The sequence below is a fragment of the Chiloscyllium plagiosum genome, chromosome 16 (genome assembly GCF_004010195.1).
Source record: "Chiloscyllium plagiosum isolate BGI_BamShark_2017 chromosome 16, ASM401019v2, whole genome shotgun sequence".
Taxonomy (NCBI): Eukaryota; Metazoa; Chordata; class Chondrichthyes; order Orectolobiformes; family Hemiscylliidae; genus Chiloscyllium; species Chiloscyllium plagiosum.
The window spans coordinates 70,323,853-70,342,462 of record NC_057725.1 but is presented as its reverse complement, the minus strand read 5'-3'; positions in this window follow the sequence as shown (position 1 = coordinate 70,342,462).

The window sequence follows — 18,610 nt, the reverse complement described above, 5'->3', positions numbered from 1 at the left end:
TAACATGAGTAACCATGACGAACAGCTTTCAGAATTTTCTGCAGATCACGCCCACCTCTCTGTCCTTGTAAATTAACAAGTAATCAGTTGATGAAGCCATTCCTAAGATGCTTCCAATACGAAATAGCCTTTCTTCAGCGAGGACACTATGTTTGTAAACACTACTCCAGATGGGGCACACGGTGGCACAGTGTCTCACAGCACCAGCAACAATTTTCCATCCAGCCTCAGGCGACTGTCTATGTGGAGTTCGCAAATTCTCTCCGTGTCTGCGTGGGTTTCGTCGAGGTACTCCGCTTTCCTCCAACTTTCCAAAGATGTTCAGGTTATATGAATGGTCATGTTAAATTCCCCAGACTATTCATGGATGAGTGCTTTAGTTACATTTTTAAGGAGTAAATGTAGAGTAAGAGGAGAGGAGCATGGTTCTGTGTGGGTTATTTTTCCAATGGACTTATTGGGCCAAATAGGCCAGGTTCCACATTACAGGGGTTCTGTGGCATGTGATCTCACTAAGATCCAGTGCAGCGATTGAAACACTATGCGAGTCTGCTTTAAGGTTGCCACTCAGGTTAGAGCAGTTTTAACTGTACAACAATGTTGAAAGATCATTGCCTTTCTCTACTCCACCAGTATAAGCGAGGGCAAGAAAAAATGTCACAATGACAATTGCACAGAACTAATAACATCTGGAGAGATGATCTCAACGTCAAGGTAGTACTCGCCAAATATCTTGACAGAATCTTCCCAGAGCTCACATTGCTCATTGAATCTCGTAAGGTGGAGGTCAAAAACAGCAAGGAGAAGCAAATAGTGTTGGCATTTACGTTTCAAATTCAAAACTGAAATGCAAATGCTTGGCATGTTATAAAACAGGGAATTAGATGTACGGGTTTGTGGGTACTTCGGTAAGAATGAATGATTTCTAGTTGCTTTGAACTGCATCAACCCAACGGAATTCTAATGCTAGGAAAATGGACGTCATGCACGTGTATGAGGTGGGTGGCTTTAACAGTAAGTTTAGATTATATTTCATTCCCTACAGTGTAGTAACTGGCCCTTCGCCCAACAAGTCCACAGCGACCCTCCAAAGATTAACGCAGACAGACCCAGTCGCCAATATTTACCACTGCCTTATGCATCTAATGCGACAGGCAATTTATCATGGCCAATTCACCAAAGCTGCATCGTTGGATTTTGGGAGAAAACCCACGCAGATAGGCGGTGAAATTGCAAACGCTGCACAGAAAGTTGCCCGAGATTGGAATTGAACGCAGGTCCCATATGCTATGAGACAGCACGGCTAACCACTGAGCCACAGTGCTGTGCAACTGGTGCACGCGCTATAGGTTAGGCTGCTTCAAAACTGTGCCATCAGAAGAGCTAACTGAAACCCCCGTTGTAGCATTAGTAGTAATCACAACATATTGAATTTTACATGACTTCTGAATTTAAAAATATTTTTGTTGTTTTTGAAATTACACTCATAAACCTGAGTCATGCAAGGTATGAAAATATGAGAAGCAAGATGGCTTCAGTAAATAAGAAGAATACATGAAAAATATTTATCGGAAGACAGGCAATGTTTGTTATTTATAGAAAAGCTGCAGGATATACAACATATTATATCTTTCAAGGTGCAAACAGCAAAAGCTGACTCAACGATGGTTAAGAATGAAAGTTAGAGAGTGCATTAACTCAAAGGCAGTGGCTTTAAAAATGCCAGATATTGTTATAAAACATGGATCTTGAGAAATGTAGGACCCAGCAAAGAGAACTACGAAACAGCGAAGGAAATTGAAAAGAGAGCAAGAATGGAAAGTCAGAAGAAGCATAAACACTGCCGAAAAGCTTCTTTCAATATTTGAAAGGAAAATAAAGCAAGGTCAAATTTCGAACAGTGAATGTGTGGACATAGAGTCATAGAGTCAGAGAGATATACAGCATGGAAACAGACCATTCGCTCCAACCCGTCCATGCCGACCAGATATCCCAACCAAATCTAGGCCCACCTGCCAGGACCTGGCCCATATCTTTCCAAACTCTTCCTGTTTATATACCCATCCCAATGGTTTTTAAATGATAATAATATATTTTCGAGGACAGACCAATTACCGAGAAACTGAACAGGTATTTTGTGTCTGCCTTCATGGGAAAATTAACTAGAAATACCAAGCGACAGTGGTATTTACGTAACTAAAGACTAAACCAATCACATCAGAATCAAGACGAGTATTTTAAAACATCGTTGAATTGAACATTGGCCTGACGGACCAGATGTACTTTATAGAACATTGGACATAGAATAAAGAATATTACAGCGCAGTTCAGGCCCTCTGGCTTTCAATGCTTCACCGACCTATGGAACCAATCTGATGCCCATCTATTCAACACTATTCCATTTTGATCCATATGTTTATCCAATGACCACTTAAATACTCTTAAATGTGGCGAGTCTACTACTGTTGCAGTAGTTCCACGCCCCTACCATTCTCTGAGTTAAGAAACTATTTCTGACGTTTGTCCTATATCTACCACCCATCAATTTAAAGTTGTGTCCCCTCGTGCTTGCCATCATGATCCGAGGAAAAATATTCTCAAAGTCCACGCTATCTAACGATCTGATTATTGTATATGTCTCTATTAAGTCACCTCCCAAACTCTCCTCTGTAACGAAAACAGGCTCAAGTCTCTCAACCTTTCCTCCGAATACATTTCCTTCCCAGGAAACATACTCTTAAATCTCCTAATAATCCTTTCCAAAGCTTTCATATCCTTCCAATAATGTGGTGACCAGAACCGTGCGCAATATTCTAAGTGCAGCTAAACCAAAGTTTTCTGCAACTGATGCATAACCTTGCGACTCCGAAAATCAATCCCTCTACCAATAAACGCTAACACACAGTATGCCCACTTAACAAATCTATCAACCTGGATGGCAACGTTAAGGATTCTATGTACGTGGACATCGAGATCTCTCTGCTCATCTGCACTACCGAGAATCTTACCATTAGCCCAGTACTCTTCCAAAATGAATCACCTCACACTTTTCTCCATTAAATTCCACTTGCCAACTGTCAACCCAACTATGTGTCTTATCTATGTGCCTCTGTAACCGCGAACATTCTTCAGCACTGCCCACAACTCCACGGTCTGCAGGTTTACTGACCCGTCCTTTTACACACTCATCCAGGTCATTTATAAAAAATGACAAACAGCCGTGGTCCCAAAACAGATCCTTGTGGTACCCCACTAGCAATTGAACTTGACTGATGAACCACCATCCTCTATTTACTGTCAGCTAGCCCATGTTTGATGCAAACAACTAATTCACTCTCAACCCAAGCCTCTGTAAATTGTTCAATAGCCTATTGCGGGGAACTTTATCAAACACCGTACTGAAATCCATTAATCACATCAACAACTTTACTCTCATCCACCTGTTTGATTACCAACTTTAAAAACTCAATATGTTTGTGTGTAACGAGGCAAAATCATGTTGACTATTCCTCAATAACTTAACGATTATAAACGATTCTCTCAAAGATTATAAATCCTATCCCTTAAAGCCTTTCTCAACCCCTTACCCACAACCGAAGTATTCTCACTCATCAATAATAACTCAGCTTGTCTCTACTATCCTTCTTGAACAATGGAACATTTACTATTCATCAGTCTACTGACACTATTCGTGTAGACAAAGACGATATATAAATCAAAGCCAAATGTGCGGCAATCTCCTCCCTGGCTTCCCAGAGAATCCTATGATAATTCCCATCCAGCCCAGGGAACTTATCTATTTTTACACTTTCCAGAATTGCTAACACCTCCTCCTTGCAAATGCAATTTCGCCTCGTCTCGTAGCCTGTATCTCAGTACTGTCTCGACAACATCGTCTTTTTCAAGTGTGAATACTGATGAAAAATATGCATTTGGTGCTTGCCCATGTTCTCGAACTCCATGCACAATTTCCCTCTACTATCCTTTATTAGCCTTAATCTTTCTCTCATCATCCTTTTATTCTTGATGTACATATGGAAAGCTTTCATATATTTCCGTGATCCTACATGCCAACAACTTCTCATGTCCACTCCTGGTTCTTCTTAGCTCTCTCCTTATGTCTTTCCTGGCTAATTTGTAATTCTCAATCGCCCTAAATGTGCCTTCACGTCTCATCCTAACATAAGCCTTCCTCTTCCTCTTGACTGGAGAAACACCTTCTTTAGTAAGCCACAAATCCCTCTGTCGTTCACGTCCTTCCTGCTTGACTGGTGCATACTTATCATAGGCACGCAGCAGCTGTTCCTTGATTAACATCCACATTTCAATTGTGCCCATCCTATGCAGTTTTCTTCCCCAAACTGTGCGTCCTAAATCTTGCCAAATGAGAACATAATTCTCTTTCCCCTAGCAATAACTCTTGTGCTGCTGTATATACCTATCCATTTCCATAGCTAATGTAAACAAATCGAATTGTTGTCATTGTCATCAAAGTGATCACCGACCTCCAAATCTAACGCCAGATGTTTTGCCGAGTATATTTTGCAATGTGGCCTCACTCCTTGTTGGCTTGTCTACATACTGTGTCAGGAAACCACCCTGCACGCGTTGAAAGAGAAAAAAGTGCTCGAACTGTCGTAGTTCAAGACAATATTTGGAATGTTCAAGTCCTCCATAACATCTCCCATCTTAGTCTTGCTCCTATTCAGAATTATCTTTACTATTCTTTCCTCTCCATATCTGGAATTATTCGGAGGCGCATAGAAAACGCCCAACAGGGTGACCTATTCAAATCACTGATTTCTAATCTAAACAGATTATATTTGCAAGATTACCAAATGCAAAACGAACAAAGGGAGCAAAATATAAAATAACCACCTATCTGAAAACGCAACAGATTATCTCAACTTAAAGATGCTGTTCCCAACACTTGCAACAAACACCATAAATACCCCTTTGCACAAAAACTAAAATTAATACAAGATTTTACAGGAGAAAGAGTGAGAGATGAACAGAGATTCCACATATAACACCTTCCATGTAGCTGTTTATTGGACAGACAGCCTCAAAAGCGACTGCCTGCTTTCAGTAAACAGCCAGACTGCTAAAGCCAGGCCAGCCCAGAGGTAAGAGGTGCTGAGATAACTGCCCATTCCCCTTTCAATGTACGAGCTTTTTCTTAAACTAGAAAGCCTATTGCCCGAGGTGGTATCAGTTAGCTATAATCAAACTGGGCTTAAAACCCTTCAAATCCATACTTTTCGTAATTGCTGGTATAGAAACCTCTTTGAAAAAGAAAGAAAAGGACAACGTAGCCCTGTTAAAGGAGCAGCATCGTCCTACCTCTTCTCCACTTAAAATTTGAGAAGTCAATATCAAAACATGGTTTCAGTTTGAAACCATTTAATCTTATATTGTTAATACACAATAACACACAGAAATGTTACATTGACTGTAATAAACCAACTATGCATTAGTAGGTTCTGCTTCAATCTGTTTTACTTCTGCAACTGAACACCACCGTTTCCCTTTCAGGTCTCGACAATGCATCAGCAATAATATTGTTTTGACCTCCCACTTGCACAATTTTCAGATTGAATGGCTTTAACAACAAGATTCATCTCAACAAATCGGGATTTTTGTCCTCAAATTTCTCCACAAACTTCATTTTCGATGATTGTCTTAGATAATTTATTGGGAACATAAATATTGAAATGTTATAAAGCCAACACAAAGCTCAAAGTCTCCTTCTCATCTTTCGAAATATTTTTCCTGGTGAATGTTCAATTTCCTGGAGAAATAACGAATAGCTCTTTCTACCTAATCGTCACCTTCCTGTAAGAGCACAGCATAGACACCAACGTCACTCGCATCGATCGCCACCTTGAATGCCTTTGCGTAATTAGTTGTGGCTAATACTGGGACAGTGATCTTCACAGCTTTTACGTTGTTAAATGCCTCCGACAGTCTGCTGTCCAACGAGACTTTTTGCCATTCTTTAGCAATTTAGTGAGTGGAGCAGCCATAGTTTTTAAATTTGGTACGAATTTTCGATAACTTCCACTCAATTACAGGAATCACTGTTTTGCTTTTTGTTGATGATTTGGGAAACTCACGAATGTGGTTTTTTTTATGCATTCCATGGGACCATTTGTCCAATGCAAATAATGTGATCCAAGGAAGCTGATTTCGGCTTTGGTAAACGCACTTTTAGCCAGGATATTGAGCAAGCCTGCCTTCTGAAGTCAATCGAATAACTCTAATAAATATCGGAAATGTCCCATTTTTCCGGTGCATTCTTTGATACCAAGTGGCATGATTTTAAAATGACACAGGCCATTCAGCAGTACAAAAGCTGAAAATTGACTTTGCACTTTTGGAAAAGAATTACATTTCAGTACCCTTTGAGTCAGTCCAACTGAGAAACATAATTTGCTTTTCCCACATTTTTAATGCAGTATTCCAATGCAGAATCAGATTTGCACCTGTCTTTTTAACGGCAATGACTTTGCAATAGTCCACACTTGACAGTTGGGTACCACCTAGGTTTGGCACAATTACTATGAGTGTGACCCAGTCACTAACCCACTTCAATCATGTTGTCTTACAGCATGCGTTCAATTTCCTCTTCAACCTGTGCCAAGTGTAGACTTATTGCAATAAGGATGTTTCTTCGTTGGAACAGCATCTTCGACATCACAATCATGCATGATTCGGTTCAGTACTACTCAGCTTATTTGCATACATCTCCCCATGTGTTAGCTATAGCTCTTTTCCGGTCATTTCGAGTTTTCTCTGGAAGGTAACTCAATAACTTATCCCAATTTCTGACAACTTCTCCATTGTCCAATTTAATTTGAGGAATGTCCAATTCAAAATCCTCTGAACTTGATTCCTCCCTCTGTGTTGTAACCAATAACACAGTCTCCTTTGGGTTTTCTTCCTTGTCAAACTACGTTTTGAGAATTTTGAACATTGACACACTGTGTGAAATGTCTCGCTGTCTGGAGTCATTATCAAATCGCTCACATCACTGAATTTCCTTTCCACTTGATATGTTCAACTAAATCTTGCTTTTGAAGGCTTGCCTATCATTGGAAGTGACACTAAAGCCTTATCTCCGATCGCAGTATAGTGGGTTTTGATTTCTTATCTGCTTCCTGTTTTATTGGATGCTCTGAATATGCTTCAACTCTCACTGGCCAACTCTTGACATCTAGTAGACACATTCAATACTGCGAAAAAATATTGATTCTGACTTTTTTAAAGGGATCCAACACAATCAAATAAGAATCTCAGAAACAAAAGTTCGTCAAATGCAGGAAGACGTATTAAGGGTCTTGTGCAGTTCAAGGCAATTCAAAATGTTTTTGCATTTTAACTTGAACTTGTCTCATCCTTAAATAACTCCTTACTGGTCGTTCAGACGCCACCCTCAACACCTCCTTTCTATAATCGACTGGTAATACGACTTGATGAACTTCTGCCCATTTCTCATCTGCCAGAATATGTGGAGGTCTCCATTTCCTTAAATAAGACATAATGTTTAAGATTTTAGCATTCTGGATTGATTTAGATTTTAATTTTTGTCCAAGCATGCCTTTTTATGCAATCCTTTTCGGTTTTCAACTTTCTGCTTTAACTCAGTTCATGTATCTGAGCTAAAGATGTATACTTTGTCATTTATCTGTTCCTGGTTTGTCTGAAACATGTGATCAAACAAGGTCTTTGTTAATTCCACTTCAACCTTCAAATCAATGTTCTTTGATCTCTACTGTTTCAACTGGTGACTTTGTGACCTCTTTACCACACTGTCGGGAAAAATTCCCAGGATATGCATCCTGCAATAGTTCAGTTGACTGAGCTTCCACTGGCGTTTCCAGCACATTAGACAGCACTCCAACACCTGTGAACCAGCTATGGAATTAGTAGGGCATAATTGTGTTCCTGAAGCGGATAGTTTTTCCAGTACTCTGACCACGACTTCTCCATTCTTCACTGGACACTAACCTTACTCTACATGATGGAGCGCTTCTTCACTTCGCGCGAATTCCCTCGACTCGCACTTTTTCTGGCAATAGTCATTCAGAAGTACAATTATCCTTATCTCTGAACATCAAAGATTGACAGGATCCTGTACCTCTTAATATTTTAAACTATTTACCTGTTGCTCTTGGCCTACACGAGTAAACTTGATTTTCGCAGGTTTATGGTTTAATAAGATCTGGTGCTTCATCCTTTGCCAGCCTCAAACTGGGTTGCACGTTTTGCTGGAGCTTTCTGGCCTCCGCTGTGCTTCCCATTACCACTGTGCCAAAATTCCATGGCTTATCATGTTTCCCTACATCTGTCTTCCCAGTTCTTTTCCTAAACCACCAAGACTAGAAATTCATGTGGCCTCCTCGATTGCAGTGAAAACACCGGTATTTTTTTTAGAAACGTCTCTGTCCCTTTCGAGGATTTCCATTTTTACATGTTGGACGTTATCCTTATGATATTCACCAAGATCCACCTTTTCCTTTCCGTGTGAGGATTTCTCCTTTCCACAATTTTGACCCCTCAAGGAATGAAATTGATCTAGAGGCCAATATTTGATTTATAGGCCAATTCATAATTATCAGGCATTTCAACTGCTAATCTTGCCGTTTTACCGCTCTGCTCTCCCACGTGAGTTCTCAGTGCCTCAACAAGTGAAATTTTAAATTCCTCCAATAAAATCATCTGTCTATGAATATCATAGGTTTTCTCTGTCTGTAATGCTTCTATCCATCTATCAAAATAACTTTGCTGAGCCTTTCAAACTGAATGTAAGTTTGACCAGGGAACATCGTTAGATTCCTGAAAAGTTGTCTTCAGGCTTCTGGCATAAGCTCATATGCACTTACGATGCCTTTCCTCACTACTTCATATGCCGCAGATATTTCCACTAATGATGATGCAAATGCCTCACTAGCTCCACTAACAAGTTTTGTTTGAATGAACAAAACTGACATGCTCAATGAATCATCGTCCAACTGGAATCCAGCGTTCCCTCAGGCTTCTGATTCATGTGAAATACAGTTCCACATGGAAAGATATTCCCAGTAACACCATACTCTGTGTAATTTTAATTTGGATTGCCCCGAGTAAACACTTTGACAGTGTGGTAGCTCGTCTGCTTTGGTTAGGAAACTACACTAATTAAAACTTTCATTGAAAGATGCTCAATGAATCATGCTACTACTGGAATCAGATGTTCACCACAGGCTTTTGATACACATGCAGGTCAGCTCGAAAGGTTCGACAGTTGCACGAAAACATCGAGGCAGCACGCTGGCTTAATGATTATCACTGTTTCCTCGCAACATCAGGGACCTGGGTTCATTTCCAGATTCGATTGACTACCTGCATGGAATTCACACATTCATCCCAAGTCTGCATTGGTTTTGTACGGGCACTCTTGTTTCTTCTCACAGTATAAATATGTGCAGATTAAGTGATTTAGCTTCGTATTCTGAGATACTTGTGTTAGATGCATTAGACAGGTGTAAATTTACAGAATGACAGCAAACTGGGTCTGGGTGGGTTACTCTTCGGTGGATAGGTGTGGAGTTGCTGGCACAAAGGCCATCTTTCCACACTGCATGGATTCTATAATTCTGTAAACTATACAAATCCCCAGTAAAACTTGTAATTGAAGTTGCAGGTATGCCTCTGTTAGTATTCAACACTTATTACAAAGATGTATTTACAGGTACCTGCAGAAAAGAACCAATACTGGTTTTTCAGAACTTTATATTCGAGCAGTTACCGACAGTCAGTGCAAGTTTACATTGACACATCCTCCTCGGAAAATGAGGCTACAGCAATCAAAGGGTCTGGACTGAACATTCTAAAAGGGGAGGATGACAGCCAGGTGTCCTGGTGCATCAAGGCAACAACAATATAATTAAAACAAAACGAGATGAGGTCCTGAAAGCAGAATTCAGGGACCTGCGAGAGAAGTTAAAAAAGGAGGGCCTCAAATTTAGTGATCTCTGGATTACTACCAGTGCCACGTAGTAGACAGCATAGAAATGGAAGAATAGTCAAGATGAACACGTGGCTTGAACGATGGTGTGGGTGGGAGGGATCCAGATTTGTTGGACATAGGGGCCAGTTCTGGGCATGGTGGGACTGTTATAAATTGGACGGTCTACATCTGAACCAGACGGGGACTAATGTCGTTGGGCCAGTTTTGTTATTGCTGTTGGGGATGTTTTAAACTATCGTGGTAGAAGAGAAGACAAGTAGACGGCGAGGTAGAAACTGGAAACTGTAAGAATCATTAAGTTTGGATTTATAAGGGGAAAAGTAAGCAGAGAGCAGAGGAACACAAAAGAACTGGTTGCCTGAAGTGCATATACTTTAATGCAAGGAGTATAGTGGGTAAGGAAGACGAACGTAGGGCTTGTATTTGTGCCTGGGAGTATGACTTTCTTGTGATCACAGGGACTTGGTTGACGGAAGGGCATGATTGGCAACTAAAGGTTCCAGGATACAGATGCTTCAGGCAGGATAGGGAGGGAAGTAAAAGTGGAGGAGGAGTTGCATTGCTGGTCAGGGATGATATCACGGCTGTGCTAAAGAAGGACACTATGGAAGACTCGAGTATTGAGGCGCTGTGGGTGGAGGTGAGAAATAAGAAGCGTGCAATTACGTGGTTAGGGCGATGTTACAGACCTCCCAACAGTGAGTGTGAGGTAGAAGAACAAATAGGTAAACAGATTATGGAAAGATTGGAGGCAACAGGATGGTGGTGATGGGAGATTTTAATTTTCTCAATATTGACTGGGATACACTTAGAGTCAGAGGACTGGATGGAGTAGAAAGTGTAAGAAGCGTCCAGGAGAGTTTTCTAGAGCACTATATCAATAGTCCAACGAGAGAATGGGCCATATTGGACCTGGTGTTGGGGAATGAGCCAGGCCATGTGGTAGAAGTTGCGGTGGGGATTTCTTTTGGTAAAGTGACAACCATTCTGTATACTTTAGAGTACTCGTAGAAAAAGGTGAGAGTGGTCATAAGGGAAGAGTACTAAAGTGGGTCAAGGCCAATTATATCAAAAATTGCAGGAGCTGGCAAATGTGGATTAGACAAAGGTATTTGAAGGCAAGTCCACATTTGAAATATGGGAAGCATTCAAAAATAGGTAAAAGGTAGTGCAAAATTGGCATGCCCCATTGAAAGCAAAGGATTGGAAATTCAAGATTGCTGAACCGTGAATGACAGGAGAAATCGTACGACTAGCCAAAAGGAGAAGGGAAGCCCGCAGAAGGTCCAGGAAACTAAGGACAGAACGAAGCCTGGAGGAATATTGGGGCAGTAGGACGAGTATTAAATGAGGAATCAACCGGGCTAAAAGGGGTCATGCAATATCTTTAGCGAGCAGATTTAAGGAGATTCCCAACGCCTTTTATTCTTAAATAAGAAACAAGCGAGTAACTAGAGAATGTATTGGTTTAATAAAGGATAAGGAAGAAAGGCCGTGTGTTGAATCTGAGAGAATGGGTGAGATTCTGAATGATTACTTTCCATCAGTGTTCACCGAGGAGAGGGACGTGGTGTATGCTGAGATTAGAGATAGAATTTTGATTACTTGGATCACGTTGGCATAATTAGAGAAGATATATTGGGTAGGCTCGAGGTTATTAAGATGGACAAATCCCCAGGCCCAGATGGGATCTATTCCGGAGTACTCAGCGAGGCGGGAGAGGAAACAGCCGGGGCCGTGAAAGATATCTTTGCAGCATCCATAAACAGAGGTGAGTTGCCCCAGGACTCTAAGGTAGCTCATGTGTCGCCTTGGACAAAAAGATTAGTAGGGATATTCTGGGTAACAACAGACCAGTGAGCCTGACATCAGTGGTGGGAAAGATGTGGGAGTAGGAACTGAGGGATAAAATATATTTATGTTTGGAAAAGAATGAGCTTAGCAGTGATAGGCAACATGGGTTGTGTGCGGCGGGATGATGCCATAAAAACTTAACAAAGATTTTTGAGGAAGGGACCAAGTTGATTGATGAAGGCAGGGCTAAAGATGTCATATACATGGACTTGAATAAGGCGTTTGAGAAGGGTCCCCATGATAAACTAATGGAGGAAGTGAAGTTACATGGTGTGCAGGGACTTTTGGCTTGGTGGATAAGGAACTGGTTGAACTACAGATGACAGAGAGTAGCATTGAAGGGAGTTTCATGAAATGGAGAAAGGTGACGAGTGGTGTTCCACAGAGATCACTGCTGGGGCCACTGTTGTTGTGATATACATAAATGATCTAAAAAGGCACTGTTGGTGTGATCAGAAAGATTGCAAATGACAACAAAATTGGTGGAGTAGCAGGAAGGATAAGGACTGTCAAAGAACACAGGAGAATATAGATAGACTGGAGAGTTGGGCAGAGAAGTGGCAGATGGAGTTCAATTCAGGCAAATGTGAGGTGACGTATTTTGGGAAGTCTCATTCTTTAGCGAATAATACAGTAAACGGAACAGCTTTGGGAAAGGTTGACGAGCAGAGATCTGGGCAGCACGGTGGCACAGTGGTTAGCACTGCTGCCTCACAGCGCCTGAGACCCGGGTTCAATTCCCGCCTCAGGCGACTGACTGTGTTCTCCCCGTGTCTGCGTGGGTTTCCTCCGGGTGTCTGCGTGGGTTTCCTCCGGGTGCTCCAGTTTCCTCCCACAGTCCAAAGATGTGCAGGTCAGGCGAATTGGCCATGCTAAATTGCCCGTAGTGTTAGGTAAGGAGTAAATGTAGGGGTATGGGTGGGTTGCGCTTTGGCGGGTCGGTGTGGACTTGTTGGGCCGAAAGGCCTGTTTCCACACTGTAATGTAATGTACATTGTACCCTGATGTTTGCTGCGCAGGTGGATCAAGTGGTCACGAGGTCATATGGTATACTTGCCTTCATCGGGTTGGGTATTGATTATAAGAGCTGGCAGGTCATGCTAAAATTGTACAAGAAGTTGTCTCGGCCGCATTTAGGATAATGTGTCCAGTTCTGGTCGCCACATATCCAAAAGGATGTGGATGCTTTGGAGAGGGTGCAGACAAGGTTTACGAGGACGTTGCCTGGTATGGAAGGTGTTAGCTATGAGGAGAGGTTGAGCACGTTAGGATTGTTCTTATTAGGGAAAAAAGAGATTGAGGGGGGTCCTGTTTGAGGTCTGTAAAACTATTAATGGTATAGTCAGCGTGGATAGAAATAAGTGTTCCCCAGTGTGAAGGATTCAATGACGAGAGGTCACATGCTCAAGACGAGAGGTGAAATGTTTAAGGGAGATACATGCGGCAAGTACTTTGCACAGAGGGTTGTAGGTGCCTGGAACGCGTTGCCAGCACAGGTAGTAGAGGCAGGCACGACAGATTCACTTAAGATGCATCTGGAAAGATGTATGAGTGTGTGGGGAGCATAGGGATACAGATGTTTAGGAATTGAGCGACAGGTTTAGACAGTGGATTTGTATCGGCTCAGGCTTGGAGGGCCGAAGGGCATTTTCCTCAGTTGTAAATGTTCTTTGGTCTCTTTGTTCTTGAGTTTCATGATCCATTTCAGTGAAACTCCTCAAACAGTACCTTCTCTCAAAGTGATTCCTGGAGAGTTCTCGAGCAATAGCACACAGAATTCCAGTGAATCACTGGATAATGAAGAGTGCCTGTAAGCTATAGAAAATAGATTTTTGTTTCTCTCATTGAGGAATTACACCGCAGAGTTAATTTGGAAATATTAAATGCGTACATTGATATCACAGATTAGGAACTCATACTACCCCAGTCGAGTGCCCAGTAAATCAAGATTTAAAAGCATCCAACATGCACAGCACTGGATCAGCATTCAGGCAGCAGCCCACAGCAGTAAGTAGGATGCTCTGGTGAAGTAAAGACGGAACCTAAAGACAAGAATGAAAGGTTCCAAGAGAAACCATTACAGAATGCTTGTGCCACAGAGACCTCAGAATTCTGTATTCTATATTCGGCATTACGGCAGCAACACATGTTCTCTGAAACGTACAGAGTCTTACCGGATACCAAATTAAATTTGTGTGAAATCTTGCCACTCAACATTCTCATCAACTGCATTTTGCTTCACATGAAGTATCTTAGAATGGAAGCAACAAGACTTTACACCAAAGACGTTGATCCACTGTGTTACTCCCCTGGTGTAAATGTTTTCCATAGCTCTTCCGTTTACTCTATAATTCGCTATAGAATTAGACTTCCCAAAATGCAACACCTCATATTTGCTTGGAATGAAGTCCATCGGCCACTTCTCCGCCCAACTGAGCCAAATATGTCTCAACAAGCAGTGTCGATGCAGCAGCCCTGACATTTACAACGTACTTTGGGAATGCTGAGCTTGGTGTTATCGTTACTGCAAACATTATACACTACCAAGTGTCAGCTGGCAAAACAAAGCCGAATCAATACTATCTCATCTCCCACTTAAAGGACGTGCCAGCACCCAACCCATAGATATAATATAGCCTGGGGTTACTTAGCACCTAAATATGACCGTCAATAAACCACCTCGCCTTAATACAGCGACGTGAACAACATTAAAAAAAGTTATCCAAGCAGAAGGAGATTAACATACTGAACTCTCCGATGTGGGGTCAATTCCTGAACGTTCATCCTGATCCAACACAAGGTCTAGTCATGACCATTTTCCCACTAAGGGAAAGCAGGCGATCTGTCATTCTCATTCATCCCACTTTCCAATCATCCAGCATTAAGGAAGCTGTGGTAACACTTCTGAGAGCAGATTCGCTCAAATTGTTCAGCAAGATCTTGAACAACATTGACATAACTACAGCAATCACTTTATCACTGCAGGAATTCATGTGTCTGTATTAATCTCTCTCTGTGGTGTAAACCATAAGGACTGTTTGGTGATCCCGCAGAACATTCGGTGCAATGATGCCACGCCATGACACAAAGACCCTAATGATATATCAGGATCAAAGTTAATTCATCGTCTTTTAACAATCCTCTGCTGGAGGACTATGAATCAAGTGGTGAACCTGACCTCGTATCTAACTCAGCCAGTCTCTCCAATAGAGGGCACAGCTATCGGGCGGATTTCCATTCCGCATGGCCGGATGTTCTTGATCCTGATTGAAATGTCAGAGCCACACAATAATATCAAATATCCGAAATCGTGCATCAGTAATTCCAAACCAACTTGTCTTTCTTCAGTGAAACTTCCTGTTGTACCACTCAATCTCCACCGTTCTGAGGCATCTGGAGCAGGTACAATCGCAAAGATGACGGAGTAACGTTGGCGTAACACTATAGCCTCTCAGTGAATTGTTCTTCTGACATGGAAGCATATTGTCATTCCAACACTGCTGCTGATTAAAAAATCTGCAACTCTTCCCTCAAAAAGGAGCTGTAGGTTTCCTGCACTCCAGGTCATCCAGAAGCTCAGAAAAGTTGATCTCCAACACCATCCGAAAAAATGATTAGAGCTGGCAATGAATCCTGGCCGAGTCAAGAAAGCTCATGTTTCACAAGTACATTGAGAAAGAATCAATATTTCCAAATCTACCAGAAGATATCTCTTTGAATGCAAGGCATGGGTATCGTTCAAGGAAATATGTCAGGGAACAGCGGAAGTGTCCAAGCAGAAAGGCTGGATGCTTAATTCTCAGATTCTGCCCGATTCAGGGCATCAGCTAACCCATCAATTAATCAGTATCCTAGTTTATTTCTCCAACGTCAATGAGTTTCCCAGTTCGTCCTGCTCTCAAAGCCGAAGTGTGAAGGTGTCAGTGTTGGACTGGGTTGGACAAGGTCAAAACACACAAGGCACTAGGTATAGTACAACAGGTTTATTGAAAACACAAAGTTTTCGAACACCACTTATTCTTCAGGTGCTCGTGAAAGAGGAAGACATTCAACAGAGAATTTATCAGTGAAAGATCGAAGGAATATATAACTGATGGGAACAAATTGAACACATAACAGATGGCTGATAAACTTTAATCAGGTAAAATGGAGGTATAGGTGTCGATTGTTGAATATGAAAGCCTCAGGCACTGCCCCGTGGCAAGTTATTGCATTATCAGTATAAATAATTTGATACCTTTGGTCAGCCAATGGATTTTAGGCATGCGCTCTTGTTTAGAATCTGACTGTGGCTTGACCTGGAGTCAGGTTTGTTTTATAAACTGCAATATTGACTTACACCGACAAATTGTGTTGTCGCTGAGCAAAATAGAATGTATCTACCATTACAAATCTGCAAAAACAAATTAATCCCACGGCTTTATAGGAGTGAGAGAGAGAGTGTGGAGAGACAGTGTGTCTATGTGTTTGAGATAATCTGTGCGTCTGAGTGAGTCGGGGAGTATATGTATCTGAGTGTGTGCTTTCGGGGACAGAGAGAATGTGTTGGAGAGTGTGTGGTGTGTGTGATAGAGAAGTGGTGTGTGTGTTTGAGACAGAGTGTGTGCGAGTGGGAAGGGTATATGCATCTGAGAGAGTGTCCGCGTGAGTTATCGTGTGTGTGAGATGGAGAGGGAGAGGGTGTGTGTGAAAAAGGGTTTGTGTGTGTTTGTGTGTGAAACTGGGTGTGTATGTGTGTATGTATGTGAGTGTATGTGCGTGAGTGGATAATGCTGTGGGGTCACCTATAGTGTGACAAGAACTCAAGAACCCGTTAAGACAGTCGGTCTTCATGGCGACTGAACTTGGCTATCAGTGCCTCGTTGGCAACTCAGGGTTGTTGAATATCCCGAAGTCTGCCTTGAAGGATATTTACCCACAGATTCCACGCTGAATATCCGTGAACGCTAAAGTGTTCATTTCTCAATTAATAAAGATTTAACAGTTTTCTTAGATATGTTCAACTCGGTCACAACAATTGTAACTTGTATTTAGAATCATGAGCCGAGGGTCTCACTCTCTCACTAGTACCTGAAGAAGGAGCGGACCCAGAAGGCTTATGTGTTCAAACAAACCTGGCGAACTTTCACTTGGTATCATGTGATTTTTGTTCGTGTCAGATCCAGGAGACAGATCATTTTGCTTTGGTTGTCTGCGTTGGGTACTGGTAGATGTGTTGGTGTTCCCTACACCAGGTAACTGCACCGAATCAAGTGATAGATTGCTTATGTACAAAAGTGAATCAATTTTGGGGGATTCATGTTTAAGTTAATGGACTCTGTGAGAGTATTCAATTACCAAGGACTGGTCTAAAAAGGCAGTTGACTATGCATGGGGAACTACATTAACTTTTATTAATTGAAGTGATGTCGGTGTCGGTGGCCAGACCTACACTTATCATCCTTCCCTTCTTATTCAGAGGCAGTTAAGTGCATGCGGGTTGTTGTAAATCCAGAGTCGCAAGCAGGCCAGACCAGGTATAGAAAATATTATACACTTCTACCATCCCAACATATCCCAAAAAGATATTAATGCATAAAGTGCGTAGTTTTCCACAACAACTGTCATTTTGTCATCTGAAGATTATATTTTTGTTGAATTGAAGTTCCTGTATAATTGGGGGAGGTGGGGCGAGGGGATTCTATGCCTAATGTTAAAGTTCTTCTGCTTGCAGTGGGAATGCAACCTGGGACATGGTACTTTCATTCATTGCTGAATATCTTCACAGATCAGACTGTCAGGTTCTTCAGTCCTGTACATGAGGGACGGCACTTAAAAGGCAATCATTTGTTCATTCATAGTGTCCAGGGTATTCATTCCTGGATTAGGTGGAGTGATGTCATGTCATGTAATGTCAGTCGTATAGCGTGGGATTACTGTGCTCTAAGCAATCTCAACTGTGGAGGCTCTGAAACCAAATGCGGCACCTTTGCAATCCATGTTTTTGTTAGATGTCTCCCATTCTTTGTTTTACTGATACTAAACAACTTGGTATGGATGTTGTGGTCTTATGCACAGCTTCAGCCAGGCACAGTAACCTATACAGCAGAAGAAATCAATCACTGTCCAGCCCAACCAAACGTTGAGGACATGGCTATTTTTGTGCAAGCGACCTACTGTGAATATTCATCCCTATGTATTTTAAAAGTGAAAATGATTAATCAATAATCTGGATTCTTGAAACTGCATATGCTGTGGAACAACAGTTATCTTCGTGCTAAAATCCATCACTTGAAGTCTATACTGAGTCACAGAAATGTTTGATCAATAATTTGAAGTGTCATCTTTTCTCTTTCTCTTTCTCTTTCTTACACTTAGTCTAATAGTGATTGGACTATTGGCTCGGGGCAAGTGTGGTCTTTCAAAATGCACCACTCGCTATCTCGTGGATATGGCATCCGATCTATTATTGATTGTTTTTGATATCATACCATACTTCATCGATTTCGGTATTACTATTATCCACCGTGGTTCCTGGACATCACTCATGTTGGATATGTTCATGATGTTCTCAGCTGCTTAACTATTGATTGTTCTGTCTGGTTCACTACTGAATTTTGTTTTGATATTTTTGTCACTATGTCTTTTCATCAGTGGGAAATTAAGTATTGTACTGAGAAAGCTGCAATAAATGTTTCAGCAACAATCTGCATTCTGGATTCAGGTTTGTTCGCTGAGCTGAAAGTTTCATTTCCATAATTTTCG